Raw genomic sequence first — 17,108 nt, forward strand, 5'->3', positions numbered from 1 at the left:
CAGTGAAGCAAGACAGCGCGGGCCATCGGAGGGTAAGTATAGATTTATTTTTTGACATTCTCTCCGTCACACTATATAAATCCATGCTGTTTGCATGGATTTATATAGTGTGACCAAGTTGACAAGCACTTTCCAAGTGATGCTAAAATCGCTTGGAAAGCGCTTGTCAACCCGCATGCGGAAATGCAAGTGAAGAACGCTGTCCCTGGCAGGAAAACGCATGTACAATCCGCATGCGTTTTTTTCTGCCAGGGAGATGCAGAAACGCTCAGGAAAAAATCCTGAGCATTTCTGCATCGTGGGCACATAGCCTAAAAGAGACTTCTGGCTCATCCATAGAGCATAGAGTGAGCCGGAGAGTGTGAAGTACAGTGACGTTACTGAGAAGAGGAGCTAAACGACGCTAGACTCAGAAGAAGGCAATGGGAGGGGAGTATATTAATACACTCAGGGCCGGCATTAAGGGGAACAAACTGGGCAATTGCTCAGGGCCCCACAACCATGGAGCCCCCAGCCTCCACAGAAGGAGCCCCCAGCCTCCACAGGAGGAGCTACACTGATAATAGCATTTTAAAAAATACACACATGGTAGTGCTGTGTTTGTAAAAATCCGAGCTATCAAAATATAAAGTAAATTAATCCGATCGGTAAATGGCGTAATTAGAAAAAAATCAAAACGCCAGAATTACGTTTTAAGGCCACTGCAACATTGCAATAAAATGCAATAAGAGGCAATCAAAACATTGTATCTACCCCAAAATGGTTTCAATAAAAACATTAGCTCTGGGCGGAAAAAATAAGCCTTGACACAACCCCAGATCTCAAAAAATGAAAACGCTACGGGTCTCAGAATATTGTGACAAAACATTTTTTTTTTACAATTTTCAGAATTTTTTGTCACCTCTTAAATAAAAAAAGACCTATACATGTTTGGTATCTGCGTACTCCTACTGACCTGGGGAATCATATTAGCAGGTCAGTTTTACCATATAATGAACATAATAAATAAAAAACTCAAAAAGTATTGTGGAATAGCATTTTCTTTTTGCAATGTCAACACACTTGGAATTTTTTTCCAGTTTTCCAGTACACTAGGTGGTAGAGTGACTGGTGTCATTCAAAAGTACAACTCGTGATGCAAAAAAACAGCCCTAATATGACTGTATTGACAAAAAAATAAAGTTACGGCTCTTGGAAGAAGAAAAAAAGACGGAAAATCGCCCTGTGGTGAAAGGGTTAAAATCCTTGTAATAGCCAAATATAAAGTAGCACAAAAAAAGGGAGCATGGACCGCACCTCCAAAAATCATACATTTGATCTAATGCCTCTTCGGCAAAAATATATATAACTGAACATGAAGTTCTGAGTTTAACATTCTGATCAGACTGTATGAAGCCCACTGCCACGTCACGGAATACCTCGTAGTGGGTCCTAACATTTCCTACCTGAACGGGAGTGGAGCCGTGCGCCAACCACCGCCACAGCGACAATGCACCAGCAGGGCGGGCGGCCTGGTGCCTCACAGCACCCATGCTGCAAGACCGAGTCCTCATGACTCCAGGCCACGCCGCCCCACAAGCACAAAACCACAGCAACAATGGTCGACACACTGCACCAACACCACAAGAAAGGAGCATTGTGACTCACCTTCCTTAAGCTCTCTTGTGAGAGCAAAAATAGGCTAGACCCTCTTTGCAGTCTCCTGCTGATTAAAATCACCTGTGCCAAATGGGAGGAGTGCCGGTCCAAGAAAGAAAAAAGAATATGCAATGCAAAAAAAGGGAGCATGGACCGCACCTCCAAAAATCATACATTTGATCTAATGCCTCTTCGGCAAAAATATATATAACTGAACATGAGGTTCTTAGTTTAACATTCTGATCAGACTGTATGAAGCCCACTGCCATGTCACGGCAAACCTTGTAGTGGGTCCTAACATTTCCTACCTGAACGGGAGCGGAGCCGTGCGCCAACCACCGCCACAGCGACAATGCACCAGCAGGGCGGGCGGCCTGGTGCCTCACAGCACCCATGCTGCAAGACCGAGTCCCCATGACTCCAGGCCACGCTGCCCCACAAGCACAAAACCACAGCAACAATTGCCGACACACTGCACCAACACCACAAGAAAGGAGCATTTTGACTCACCTTCCTTAAGCTCTCATGTGAGAGCAAAAATAGGCTAGACCCTCTTTGCAGTCTCCTGCTGATTAAAATCACCTGTGCCAAATGGGAGGAGTGCTGGTCCAAGAAAGAAAAAAGAATATGCAATGCAAAAAATGGGAGCATGGACCGCACCTCCAAATATAAAGTAGCACGAGCGCACCCTGCAGGCTTCATTCTTCGGATGTTCTTGATTTGTTTACTAGCAAACTAAAAAAATAATCATATCTCTAAAATGCAATTAGGGTCAGTGTGACATGCAGAAGTAGTGCTGTTGCTTCAAAAGCATCCAGCAACTATTAGAAGTATCACAAGCACAGGAGACAGGAAGTGTTGTACTCCAGAAGCATCCAGCAACTAGATGGGTTCACACAGTCACAGGAGACAGGGAGTGTTTTAGCAGAGCCCCAGGGGGATTGTGGGGAAGTTGTTTACTGTCACACTGGAGCCCAAGAGAAAAGTGGTGTGTGATCTGTATCTCACAGAAGGCAAGGGAACAAAATTCAGGTCAGGACAAAAGTTAAACACAGGTCAGGTCGGTATCTGAGGAACCACCAACCAGGAGGATGTTGACTCGAGAAGTGAGGAAGCCCGTGATGTTGATGTATGAGACACTTGGTGAACCAAGTCAAGTGCCAAGGACTGTCGACTTGAAACAGGTATCTCTGCCTACGAACCAGGTAAGCCCACTGGAGTGGTATTCACCACCGAGAGGCAGTATGGAAGATATTGCCTGGTGGAAAGACTTGTTTTCATGCTTTGATTTTCCTTAAAAGACTTTGTAGAAACAAAGAACTGTTAAAGTCTAGTAAGAGAGAGAGCTGGTTGAAGACGTACGAAAAGCTCCAGCTGAAGAGATGCTGATTGTGTTAATTGTGTTAATTGTGTTAATTTTTTATTTCTTACAGGCATCCTACAAGAAAAAGATCGTAAGAATTGATAACAACCTATGTTTATGAACGTTATACCAATTTGACAATGCCAATTTGTATATAAAGTTATTCAACTTTCACCACTGTCTCAGAATTGGTCAGATTGACCAATTAAGACGAATGTCGAGGACGACATTCAAAAAGGTGGGAATAGTGTGACATGCAGAAGTAGTGCTGTTGCTTCAAAAGCATCCAGCAACTATTAGAAGTAACACAAGCACAGGAGACAGGAAGTGTTGTGCTCCAGAAGCATCCAGCAACTAGAGGGGTTAACACAGTCACAGGAGATAGGGAGTGTTTTAGCAGAGCCTCAGGGGGATTGTGGGGAAGCTGTTTACTGTCTGGCTGGAGCCGAAGAGAAAGGTGGTGTGTGAACTGCATCTCACAGAAGACAAGGGAACATAATTCAGGTCAGGAGCGAAGCTAAACACAGGTCAGATAGACTCCCTGAGCTAACAGTGTGGAGTATTATTGGGCAGAAAGATAAGGACTGGAAAGAATCGTGTCATATGAATCTTCTCCCTCATCAAACCCTCCCCCCTCCATCTCCATGCAGGATAAAGAATGCTGTGTACTATTGAGTCCTTGTGAAGGAAAAGCCTGTGGTTGTGTATGCGTAGAAGTGTGCTGCTAAGAGATCTAATCTGTGCTGAATTATGCTACTGAAGAGACTGACTTTACTGTGTCTCCTTCATTAGACTGTACTGTAATGAAGATTGTTGCTGTAATATCCCTGAGTTTCACTGGCCGTGCTTCAGATTAAATTCCACTGTTAAACTGTTGAAAAAGACTCTTGTCAGATGTGTCTGGTCAGCAACTGAATCTATTGTGTGCCTGAGAGAAGCTGCAGCCTATTTTCGCCCTGAGTAACGGTTCCCCCAGGATTCCAACAAATTCATGAAACCCATCTCGCCCTATCTGAACCTAGCAGCGTGCGTGTGACATCAGGGTACCTCCTTAATTCCTAAATGTGTAGACAGTTATCAGGCGGAACTTACAAGGCATTAAGTTTAATATTTCCACTAGTGACCCCATAACAACACAAGACAGGAAGTGTTGTCATAGGGATTTTCAAACACCAGGATGGTGCTTTATAATTCAAATTTAGCTTAAAGAGGTTGTCCACTACTATACAGAATGCCCATAGCGATTCAAACAGTGGAAATAAGCTTTTTTGCAATTACCATCTGTTGTGATTGTTTCCTGTATATATACACTGCTCAAAAAATAAAGGGAACACTTAAATAACACATCCTAGATCTGAATGAATGAAATATTCTCATTGAATACTTTGTTCTGTACAAAGTTGAATGTGCTGACAACAAAATCACACAAAAATCATCAATGGAAATCAAATTTATCAACCAATGGAGGCCTGGATTTGGAGTCACCCCGAAAATTAAAGTGGAAAAACACACTACAGGCTGATCCAACTTTGATTTAATGTCCTTAAAACAAGTCAAAATGAGGCTCAGTATTGTGTGTGGCTTCCACGTGCCTGTAGGACCTCCCTACAACGCCTGGGCATGCTCCTGATTAGGTTGCGGATGGTCTCCTGTGGGATCTCCTCCCAGACCTAGACTAAAGCATCCGCCAACTCCTGGACAGTCTGTGGTGCAATATGTGCCTGCAACAGCCGCGGGTGTAATTGCGATCCACCCGCGGCTGTTAACATGTTAAATGCCGCTGTCAATCTCTGACAACGGCATTTAACATCGCCGCGCCGGAAGCGCGTCACTTACCCCGCCCATCGGTGACCCTGTCACGTGATTGTGAATCACTGATGGGTGGGCATGACAATCCTGGGTCTGCAGTGGTCCCCAGTGGTTGTCATGTGCTGATCGCTATGAGCGCCACCTAGTGGTCAGCGCTCATTGCACAGGAGCATTTCTGCTACATAGAGGTGATCTGCTCATCACCTCTATGTAGCAGAGGCGATCAGACAACTGCTGCTTCTAGTCTCCTATGGAGACTATAGAAGCAAGCAAAAAATGAAAAAAAAAATGTTTTTAAAAATATTTAAAAAAATTAAAAATATAAAAGTATAAATCACCTTTTGCCCCATTCAAAATAAAATAATTAAAAAAAAAAAACACATACACATATTTGGTATCGCCGCGTTCAGAATCGCCTGATCTATCAATATAAAAAAGAATTAATCCGATCGGTAAACGTTGTAACGAGAAAAAAATTCTAAATGCCAGAATTAGGTTTTTTGGTCGCCGCAACATTGCAATAAAATGCAATAACAGGTGATCATAACATCAGATCTACCCAAAAATGGTATCAATAAAATCTTCAGCTCGGCGCGCAAAAAATGAAATATTCTCACTGAATACTTTGTTCTGTACAAAGTTGAATGTGCTGACAACAAAATCACACAAAAATCATCAATGGAAATCAAATTTAGTGACCAATGGAGGCCTGGATTTGGAGTCACCCCCAAAATTCAAGTGGAAAAACACACTACAGGCTGATCCAACTTTGATGTAATGTCCTTAAAACAAGTCAAAATGAGGCTCAGTATTGTGTGTGGCCTCCACGTGCCTGTATGACCTCCCTACAACGCCTGGGCATGCTCCTGATGAGGTTGTGGATGGTCTCCTGTGGGATCTCCTCCCAGACCTGGACTAAAGCATCTGCCAACACCTGGACAGTCTGTGGTGCAACGTGATGTTGGTGGATGGAGCGAGACATGATGTCCCAGATGTGCTCAATCGGATTCAGGTCTGGGGAACGGGTGGGCCAGTCCATAGCTTCAATGCCTTCATCTTGCAGGAACTGCTGACACACTCCAGCCACATGAGGTCTAGCATTGTCCTGCATTAGGAGGAACCCAGGGCCAACTGCACCAGCATATGGTCTCACAAGGGGTCTGAGGTTCTCATCTCGGTACCTAATGGTAGTCAGGCTACCTCTGGTGAGCACATGGAGGGCTGTGCTGCCCTCCAAAGAAATGCAATCCCACACCATTACTGACCCACTGCCAAACCGGTCATGCTGAAGGATGTTGCAGGCAGCAGATCGCTCTCCACGGCATCTCCAGACTCTGTCACGTCTGTCACATGTGCTCAGTGTGAACCTGCTTTCATTTGTGAGAGCACAGGGCGCCAGTGGCAGCTTTGCCAATCCTGGTGTTCTGTGGCAAACGTCAAGCGTCCTGCACGGTGATGGGCTGTGACAACAACCCCCATCTGTGGACGTCGGGCCCTCATACCACCTTCATGGAGTCAGTTTCTAACCATTTGTGCAGACACATGCACATTTGTGGCCTGCTGAATATCATTTTGCAGGGCTCTGGCAGTGCTCCTCCTGTTCCTCCTTGCACAAAGGCGGAGGTAGGGGTCTTGCTGCTGGGTTGTTGCCCTCCTACGGCCCCCTCCACATCTCCTGGTGTACTGGCTTGTCTCCTGGTAGCGCCTCCTGCCTCTGGACACTACGCTGACAGACACAGCAAACCTTGCCACAGCTCGCATTGATGTGCCATCCTGGATGAGCTGCACTACCTGAGCAACTTCTGTGGGTTGTAGAGTCCATCTCATGCTACCATGAGTCTGAAAGCACAACCAACATTCAAAAGTGACCAAAACATCAGCCAGAAAGCATTGGTACTGAGATGTGGTCTGTGGTCCCCACCTGCAGAACCACTCCTTTATTGAGTGTGTCTTGATAATTGGCAATAATTTCCATCTATTGTCTATTCCATTTGCACAACAGCATGTAAAATTGATTGTCAATCAGTGTTGCTTCCTAAGTGGACAGTTTGATTTCACAGAAGTTTGATTTACTTGGAGTTATATTCTGTTGTTTAAGTGTTCCCCTCATTTCTTTGAGTAGTGTATATCTCTTACATAGTCTCCTATATTATGTATATTACCATCCCTAACTGTTATGATCTGCTACAGGAACTAAGGAAAGACAGGAGATCTGTCCCTACAATATAACTAAGCTAGATCCCTACGATGTAACGGGGAACCTGATCCTGCTTTCAGACCCGCTAAAGTCCTCGGCTAGTCTGTACGAAGACCTATAGATGTGAGGGAGGGATCCCTACAAGAACTGGGGACTGGGATAAGTTGGACACCTTCTAGCAGAAATAGTAGCAGTCAAAGACAAACACACAACAAAAAGCATAGAGGTCAGAAGACCTAGCAAAACTAACAGAGAACGGTAACAGAGCACCAAGCTAGCTCAAGAGTAGTAAATACAATGAAGTCCAGCAAGGCAAGGAGGGCGGAGCCGGATTAAATAGGCAAAAATGGTCATGTGACCAGCAAACTAAAAAAAAAACTAACAGGAGAGTTCTAACAGTACCCCCTCTTCTAAGAGGATCCTCCGGATCCCCTAGGCCCAGGCTTATCAGGAAACCTCCTGTGAAACGCTCTGACAAGTCTGGAAGCAGAAATATCATCCGCCCTCACCCATGAGTTATCCTCAGGTCCGAAACCCTTCCAAGCGACGAGATACTGCAAACTCCCTCTATACCGTCTAGAATTTAGGATGCGGGAAATTTCATATTCCCCGTCCTCCACCACCGGAGGAACAGTGGCAGAGGCGTCATCATCCGACACGTCAGCTCTTTTCAACAGAGAAACATGAAACACCGGGTTAATCTTCCAGGAGGTAGGAACCTCCAACCTAACAGCAGATTGGTTAACTATCTGAAGCACCTTAAAGGGCCCTACGAACTTGGGACCCAATTTTTTAGAAGGAATCCTCAATCGCAGATTCTTAGAGGACAACCAAACCATGTCACCAACAGCAAACAAAACCTCTTGCCGTTTCCTATCAAAGTACCTCTTAGATTTTTTGTTAGCCTCCTGAAGATTACCACTTACATCTGTCCAAACTCTCTCCAAATCACCGGAAAAACTCTCCTCCTCAGGCACAGCCGATACCAATTTGGAGAATGACCCAAAAGACGGATGTCTCCCAGAACAACAAAAAAAAGGCGAACACCCAGCAGAAGAGGATGTATGGTTGTTAAGAGCAAATTCAGCAAGTGGCAGAAACTCAGACCACCCCTCTTGATTGTCTGCCACAAAACAACGCAAGAACTGCTCAACATCCTGGTTCTTCCTTTCTGTCTGGCCATTAGACTCAGGATGATATCCGGATGAAAACGACAAATGAACTCCCAACCTGTCACAAAAGGCACGCCAAAAACGAGCCACGAACTGAGGTCCCCTATCAGAAACAATGTCAGTAGGAACACCATGTAGTCTGACAATTTCCTTGACAAAGGCCTTAGCGAGTGTCTTAGCGCAAGGCAGTTTGATGAAGGGAACCAAGTGACACATCTTGCTAAAACGGTCCACGACCACCCAGATGACCGTGAAACCTTCAGAGGGGGGAAGGTCAGTAATAAAGTCCATAGCCAGATGTGTCCAAGGTGCACTAGGAACCTCCAGAGGGCAAAGCAACCCCACAGCAGGAGCATGCGAAGACTTGGATCTAGCACACACAGTACATTGACACACCCACTTAATGACTTCCTTCTGCCATCCAGGCCACCAAAAACTGCGACCCACAAGTCTCTTGGTCTCAGAAATTCCTGGATGACCTGCCAACCGAGACTCATGACACTCAACAAACAAATCTCTCCTAAAGGTCCTAGGCACAAACAACCTCCCATGGGGAGTGTTAGATGGGGCATTCTCCTGAGCTTTAAGAATCTCATCCTCCAAAACGGAGTCCAAAGCAGCAATCACAACTAGAGATGAGCGTTGTTCTACTCGAACTGTTCGCCAATCTCAAATTCGAGCTGTTTTGGACGGTGTTCGAGCCGTTCGGCGAACACGAACAATTTGAGAAAAATTCGGCTGTTCGAGGTTATGTTCGATAACTGTTCGTGCACCAAAATCATAACTGGATTTTTTCTCAGTAATGATGAAAATTAATGTTAATACGCAGTTTGAGTGTACAGCGGGGTGGGGGGAGGGGCAGGGGATGGATCTCTGCAGGAACAATGAAGATCTCAATTTTTTTTTTCTCTTTCCCGCATTTGCAGTGGGGAGGTGCAATCTGTCAGCCTATCAGCAGCGCACACACGGAGCGAAATGCTTTTTTTCACACAAGCAAGGGCATGTGTCATTGGCAGTGTATGTCACATGTCCTTGCCCTATAAGACCCAGCCATTTTCCCCGTCGCCACCATTTTCTCACTGCTGCAGCTGCGTGTTAGACGGCACCGCTGTTGCTGTGTGCGCTATACCTTGTTAATTTCAAGCCAATTTTCGCACAAATCTACAGATAGCTTGGGAGTAGGGAATAGTTGTGATTGCAGTCCTTTTAAGGACTAGGTTACAGCATTTCCTACGACTTTTATCAGGCAGGTCTGTGCTCTTAAATAGATAGATTGTGGGAGTAAAGACTAATTGTAATTGGAGTCCTTTTCAGGACTAGGTTACATCAGTTCCTATCAGTTTTTGCCAGGCAGGTCTGTGCCAGTGCTGTGCAAGTTTTTTTCACAGCATTTGGCTGAATCTAGCAAAGCTAATCCTTTTTGGCCTATTGCAGAGTGTGTTAGTCAGTGGAGTAGCCTATCTGTGTTGCAAGATATACCACCTGTGTATAGAATACCAATTTTTTTACTGCACCTAGTGAAGTAAAATCTTTTGGGCATAGCATCATTCTATTAGTCCATCTATACTGACCTCCATCAGGTTGCAAATTGAATATAATTTTTTTCTGCATCTAGCTCTGAAAAAATATTGGGCTTCTAGCTGTGTGTGGGACTTGTTCTATTAATCCATCTATACAGACCTCCATCAGGTTGCAAACTGAATATATTTTTTTCTGCATCTACCTCTGAAAAAATATTGGGCTTCTAGCTGTGTGTGGGACTTGTTCTATTAATCCATCTATACAGACCTCCATCAGGTTGCAAACTGAATATATTTTTTTCTGCATCTACCTCTGAAAAAATATTGGGCTTCTAGCTGTGTGTGGGACTTGTTCTATTAATCCATCTATACAGACCTCCATCAGGTTGCAAACTGAATATATTTTTTTCTGCATCTACCTCTGAAAAAATATTGGGCTTCTAGCTGTGTGTGGGACTTGTTGTATTAGTCCATCTATACTGACCTCCATCAGGTTGCAAACTGAATATATTTTTTTCTGCATCTACCTCTGAAAAAATATTGGGCTTCTAGCTGTGTGTGGGACTTGTTCTATTAATCCATCTATACAGACCTCCATCAGGTTGCAAACTGAATATATTTTTTTCTGCATCTACCTCTGAAAAAATATTGGGCTTCTAGCTGTGTGTGGGACTTGTTCTATTAATCCATCTATACAGACCTCCATCAGGTTGCAAACTGAATATATTTTTTTCTGCATCTACCTCTGAAAAAATATTGGGCTTCTAGCTGTGTGTGGGACTTGTTGTATTAGTCCATCTATACTGACCTCCATCAGGTTGCAAACTGAATATATTTTTTTCTGCATCTACCTCTGAAAAAATATTGGGCTTCTAGCTGTGTGTGGGACTTGTTCTATTAATCCATCTATACAGACCTCCATCAGGTTGCAAACTGAATATATTTTTTTCTGCATCTACCTCTGAAAAAATATTGGGCTTCTAGCTGTGTGTGGGACTTGTTCTATTAATCCATCTATACAGACCTCCATCAGGTTGCAAACTGAATATATTTTTTTCTGCATCTACCTCTGAAAAAATAGTGGGCTTCTAGCTGTGTGTGGGACTTGTTCTATTAATCCATCTATACAGACCTCCATCAGGTTGCAAACTGAATATATTTTTTTCTGCATCTACCTCTGAAAAAATATTGGGCTTCTAGCTGTGTGTGGGACTTGTTGTATTAGTCCATCTATACTGACCTCCATCAGGTTGCAAACTGAATATATTTTTTTCTGCATCTACCTCTGAAAAAATATTGGGCTTCTAGCTGTGTGTGGGACTTGTTCTATTAATCCATCTATACAGACCTCCATCAGGTTGCAAACTGAATATATTTTTTTCTGCATCTACCTCTGAAAAAATATTGGGCTTCTAGCTGTGTGTGGGACTTGTTCTATTAATCCATCTATACAGACCTCCATCAGGTTGCAAACTGAATATATTTTTTTCTGCATCTACCTCTGAAAAAATATTGGGCTTCTAGCTGTGTGTGGGACTTGTTCTATTAATCCATCTATACAGACCTCCATCAGGTTGCAAACTGAATATATTTTTTTCTGCATCTACCTCTGAAAAAATATTGGGCTTCTAGCTGTGTGTGGGACTTGTTGTATTAGTCCATCTATACTGACCTCCATCAGGTTGCAAACTGAATATATTTTTTTCTGCATCTACCTCTGAAAAAATATTGGGCTTCTAGCTGTGTGTGGGACTTGTTCTATTAATCCATCTATACAGACCTCCATCAGGTTGCAAACTGAATATATTTTTTTCTGCATCTACCTCTGAAAAAATATTGGGCTTCTAGCTATGTGTGGGACTTGTTCTATTAATCCATCTATACAGACCTCCATCAGGTTGCAAACTGAATATATTTTTTTCTACATCTACCTCTGAAAAAATATTGGGCTTCTAGCTGTGTGTGGGACTTGTTCTATTAATCCATCTATACAGACCTCCATCAGGTTGCAAACTGAATATATTTTTTTCTGCATCTACCTCTGAAAAAATATTGGGCTTCTAGCTGTGTGTGGGACTTGTTGTATTAGTCCATCTATACTGACCTCCATCAGGTTGCAAACTGAATATATTTTTTTCTGCATCTACCTCTGAAAAAATATTGGGCTTCTAGCTGTGTGTGGGACTTGTTCTATTAATCCATCTATACAGACCTCCATCAGGTTGCAAACTGAATATATTTTTTTCTGCATCTACCTCTGAAAAAATATTGGGCTTCTAGCTGTGTGTGGGACTTGTTCTATTAATCCATCTATACAGACCTCCATCAGGTTGCAAACTGAATATATTTTTTTCTGCATCTACCTCTGAAAAAATATTGGGCTTCTAGCTGTGTGTGGGACTTGTTCTATTAATCCATCTATACAGACCTCCATCAGGTTGCAAACTGAATATATTTTTTTCTGCATCTACCTCTGAAAAAATATTGGGCTTCTAGCTGTGTGTGGGACTTGTTGTATTAGTCCATCTATACTGACCTCCATCAGGTTGCAAACTGAATATATTTTTTTCTGCATCTACCTCTGAAAAAATATTGGGCTTCTAGCTGTGTGTGGGACTTGTTGTATTAGTCCATCTATACTGACCTCCATCAGGTTGCAAACTGAATATATTTTTTTCTGCATCTACCTCTGAAAAAATATTGGGCTTCTAGCTGTGTGTGGGACTTGTTCTATTAATCCATCTATACAGACCTCCATCAGGTTGCAAACTGAATATATTTTTTTCTGCATCTACCTCTGAAAAAATATTGGGCTTCTAGCTGTGTGTGGGACTTGTTCTATTAATCCATCTATACAGACCTCCATCAGGTTGCAAATTGAATATAATTTTTTCTGCATCTAACCCAGCCAATAGTTTTGGCCTAATACCACAGTTTGGCCACTCAGCTCTGCTCGGTTCCCATCCATTGTTTTTTTGTGCAAACAACTCCAGAGTTGTGAATTAGTTAACCACCAAAATGAGTGGAAAAAGGCCTGCTGCTGGTGGAAAGGGGAATAGGCGTGTTGGGAATGGGAAAAAAGGTTGTGTCCGTGGGGTAGGTGTTAAAGCAACAGTAACATCTGCAGAAGAAAGACCATCTTCCAGCCAAACTAAAATGTCTACTTCTTTTAGCGGACAATGTGATAAGATCCCTTTCTTACGGCCACGCCAATCGCTACAAATTCCAGATGAGGCACAAAAACAGCAGGTGCTTCAACGGATATCAAGTGCTCCTTTAAGTGGGCTCTCCTCCACATCAACTTCAACATCACAAATACTCCAGTCCTCAAAGGTGTCACCCCAATCGCACTTGCTTCCTCACAGCTCCCAAATCTCCAGCTGCCCGTCTGAGTATGAGGTAGAACAGATGGTTGAGTCTGCAGAGCTGTTTACTCATACTATAGCCTGGGAATCAGAGGTCGACTCCAGCGCTTCTGTGATTCCAGACGAGGAAATGATCTGCACTGATGCCCAGAATCTTTATGAGTCGGATCCAGGACCAGACGCAGAAGGTTCTGACCATAATGTAGACCCTCATTCCCAAACTGTAACTCCTGTTGGTGGAGACAATGAGGAAGATGATGATAAGACTCAAATACCTGATTGGAGCGACAACTTTAGTTTTTTGTCAGGGCAGGAACAGGATGGCTCTGAGGACGACGGGTGTGATAACGCACAGGGTGATTATGATGAGGTTGGAGATCCCACTTACTGTCAACCCACAGTCAGCCAAGAGATGAGGTCAGCAGAGGAGGTGGAGGAAGATGCTAGTGACGACGAGGTCAGGTTGCGCCTTCCTGGACAGAGACGTAGTACTGGAAGCACGTCAACAACTGCATCCTCAAACACAACTCTGCCTCTCACCACAAGTTGTGGTGGCTCTTCAGGTCGCATGGGTGCTAAGCCTTGCATAGCCTGGGCATTTTTTCAGATCGATAAAGATGACCCAACTCGTGTTATCTGTAACATTTGTCAGCAAAAGCTAAGTAGAGGCCAAAAAATACATAGTTTGAGTACTTCATGCATGAACCGGCACATGGACATGAAGCATAAGTTGCAGTGGGAAGCTCAGTGTGCTACAATGCGGCCTAGCCGGCCGGGCCAACCACCGTCTGCCATATCTTGTGCATCCGCGGCCTCTTCATCCTCTGTGACTGGGGGGACAGCAGTCACACCTGTTTTGGGGCGCAGACCTGCCACCTCTTTACCCGCAACAGCCAGCGTGATTGGCAGGTCATCATTTTCTTTGGAGGTGGTAACACCAGCTGGTGTTGAGCGCTGTCTGACATCGATAGCACCACCGTTGGATCAAGGCAACCTAACATGTCCGCCTGCATCTTCCTCACAGACCGGCAGTTTGCCGGGGACACCCTTATCAACCCCGTCTAAGCACAATAGCCAGCCCTCGGTCCCTCAGATGTGGACAAGTAAAAGACCATTTCCTCCTAGCCATGAGAAAGCTAAGAGGTTGAATTTCACCATCTGCAAGCTCTTGGCTACAGAAATGCTGCCTTTCCGCCTGGTGGACACAGAGGATTTTCGAGACCTTATGTCCGTCGCAGTGCCCCAGTACCAGATGCCCAGTCGGCACTACTTCTCAAAGAAAGGTGTGCCTGCGCTCCACCAGCATGTCGCACACAACATCACCGCTTCTTTGAGAAACTCTGTGTGTGACAGGGTGCATTTCACCACAGACACTTGGACGAGTAGGCATGGACAGGGGCGTTACATGTCGCTGACTGGGCACTGGGTAACTATGGTGACAGCAGGACAAGGGGCTGCTGTCCAAGTCTTGCCGTCCCCACGAGTTGTGCGTCAATCCTCTTTATGTCAAAGTTCCTCCACTGCTTCTGCCTCCTCAACCTCCTCTCGGTCTTCCACCTGCACCCAAAGCCTGTCTGGTCATGCCACAAGCTTTCTAACTGCGCAGAAGGGATCCTGCACACCTCCTTACTATGCTGGCAGTAGGGCTCAACGTCATCAGGTGGTTTTTACATTGAAATGTCTGGGAAATGTGAGTCACACAGCTGAGGAGTTGTGGTCAGCTCTGGAGAACCAATTTCATGAATGGTTGTCTCCACTGGACCTGAAACCAGGGAAGGCCGTGTGCGACAATGCTGCAAACCTGGGTGCGGCCCTTCGCCGGGGCAATGTCACACACGTGCCTTGTATGGCTCACGTGTTGAACCTGGTTGTCCAGCAATTTTTAGCCCACTATCCCAGACTAGATGGCCTTCTGCAGAGGGCACGGTCGCTGTGTGCTCACTTCCGCCGTTCGCATCCCGCAGCTCAGCGACTTACATCTCTACAGAAGTCGTTGGGCCTGCCACTTCACCGGCTAAAATGCGATGTGCCTACCCGGTGGAATTCAACTCTGCACATGTTGCAGCGACTGTGGCAGCACCGACAAGCCCTGGTGCAATACGTTCTGACGTATAGCCTGGGCCAACGAGATTCAGAGGTGGGGCAAATCACGCTGGAGGAGTGGTCTCAGATCAGGGACCTATGCACCCTTCTGCACAGTTTTGAAATGGCGACGAAGATGTTTAGTGCTGACGATGCCATTATCAGCATGACTATTCCGGTGATTTACATGCTGGAGCACATGTTAAACAGAATTCGGAGTCAGGTGGTGGCACAAGAGGAGGTGGAGGAAGTAGAGGAGGAGGAGTTGTATGCGGAAGGGCTAACATCTGCAAGGTCCAGACGGTCGGCAGCACCAAGGCGGCAGGCATGTGAGGGTGGGGGAGATGTTTTACCAGGGCGCATGGTAGCAGCCAAACTAGTGAGGAAGGTGCAGGAGCCCAGGAAGAAGTGGAGGACGAACTGATGGAAGACTCATCAGATGAGGGAGACCTTGATCACATTTCTGTTGTGTGAGGTTGGGGGGAGAGGACAGAGGAAGGAAGCATGATTGTTACCTCGCCACCAACACAACAGGGACTTGGTGCTCCTGGATGCGCAACACACATGAGTGCCTTCTTGCTGCACTACCTGCAACATGACCCTCGAATTGTGACAATTAGAAATAATCCTGACTATTGGTTTGCCACACTGTTAGATCCCCGGTACAAAAGTAAATTTGCAGAAATTATTCCTGCCATAGAAAGGGATGCACGCATGCAGGAGTATCAGCAGAGACTGTTGCAGAATCTTACATGTGCTTTTCCACAAAATACCAGTGGTGCACGTAGTGAATCTCACAGTTCCAACTTGCCAACCGTGGGACCGTCAAGTGTTCAGCACTCAAACCGTAACAGAACCACAGTATCTGCTGGTAACATCAATTTTGCGGAATCATTTCACCACTTTTTTAGCCCATCCTTTGCAAGGCCACAGGAGACAAGAAGTCTGACACATAGTCAACGCCTAGAGACGATGGTACAGGAGTATCTCCAAGTAAACATTGAAGCCACGACTGTGTCACTGGACCCTTGCTCTTTTTGGGCTTCCAATCTGGATAAATGGCCGGAGCTAGCCACTTACGCCTTGGAGATCTTGTCATGCCCCGCAGCCAGCGTTCTGTCTGAACGTGTGTTCAGCGCTGCTGGTGGTGTGCTGACAGATAAGCGCACGCGGCTCTCCACTGATAATGTAGACAGACTCACGTTCATAAAGATGAACAAATCATGGATCCGAAACGACTTTTCTTCCCCTGTGTCATCCTGGGGAGAGTAAAAGCTTGATGATTGGTTAAAATCACCCTACCAACCGTTTTAAGCTTTCAAATTACTAATGATGTTTATCTGTATCTTGGCTGGAAAATAATTTGGGCTTTGTAGCAGTGTGCAGCACTGATTCTATTAGGCCATCTATAATAAGCTCCACCAGATTTAAAATTACTAATCATGTTTATCTGTATCTTGACTGGAAAATAATTTGGGCTTTGTAGCAGTGTGCAGCACTGATCCTATTAGGCCATCTATACTAAAGCTTCACCAGATTTAAAATTAATGATAATTTTTAGCTGCATCTAGCCCGGAAAATAATTTTGGGGCTCCGAGATGCGCAAGACACATAAGTGCCTTCTTGCTGCACTACCTGCAGCATGACCCTCATTTTGTCAGAATTCGAAGTAATCATGACTACTGGGTTGCCACACTCTTAGATCCCCCAAACTTTTCGATCAACCTTTTCATTTTAATAAAGACCAAAAAAATGGTAATTTTTGAAATTATAAGCATTAGCAGGTTGTTAGAAACTGAAATCAAACAGTTTTCAACTCAAAACTTTATTCTAGGTGATGTTACATTTTCACATAGGACCCCTTGTTCGAAAGGAGCTTCTGAACTCTCTCGTCCATTGAATTTGTCAGGTTTTGGATGGTTTCTGCTTCAATTGTTTTGCATGAGGACAGAATACCCTCCC

The sequence above is a fragment of the Phyllobates terribilis genome, unplaced genomic scaffold, assembly GCF_046119375.1.
Source record: "Phyllobates terribilis strain yellow unplaced genomic scaffold, ASM4611937v1 Scaffold_11__3_contigs__length_659146591, whole genome shotgun sequence".
In the NCBI taxonomy this organism is placed as follows: Eukaryota; Metazoa; Chordata; class Amphibia; order Anura; family Dendrobatidae; genus Phyllobates; species Phyllobates terribilis.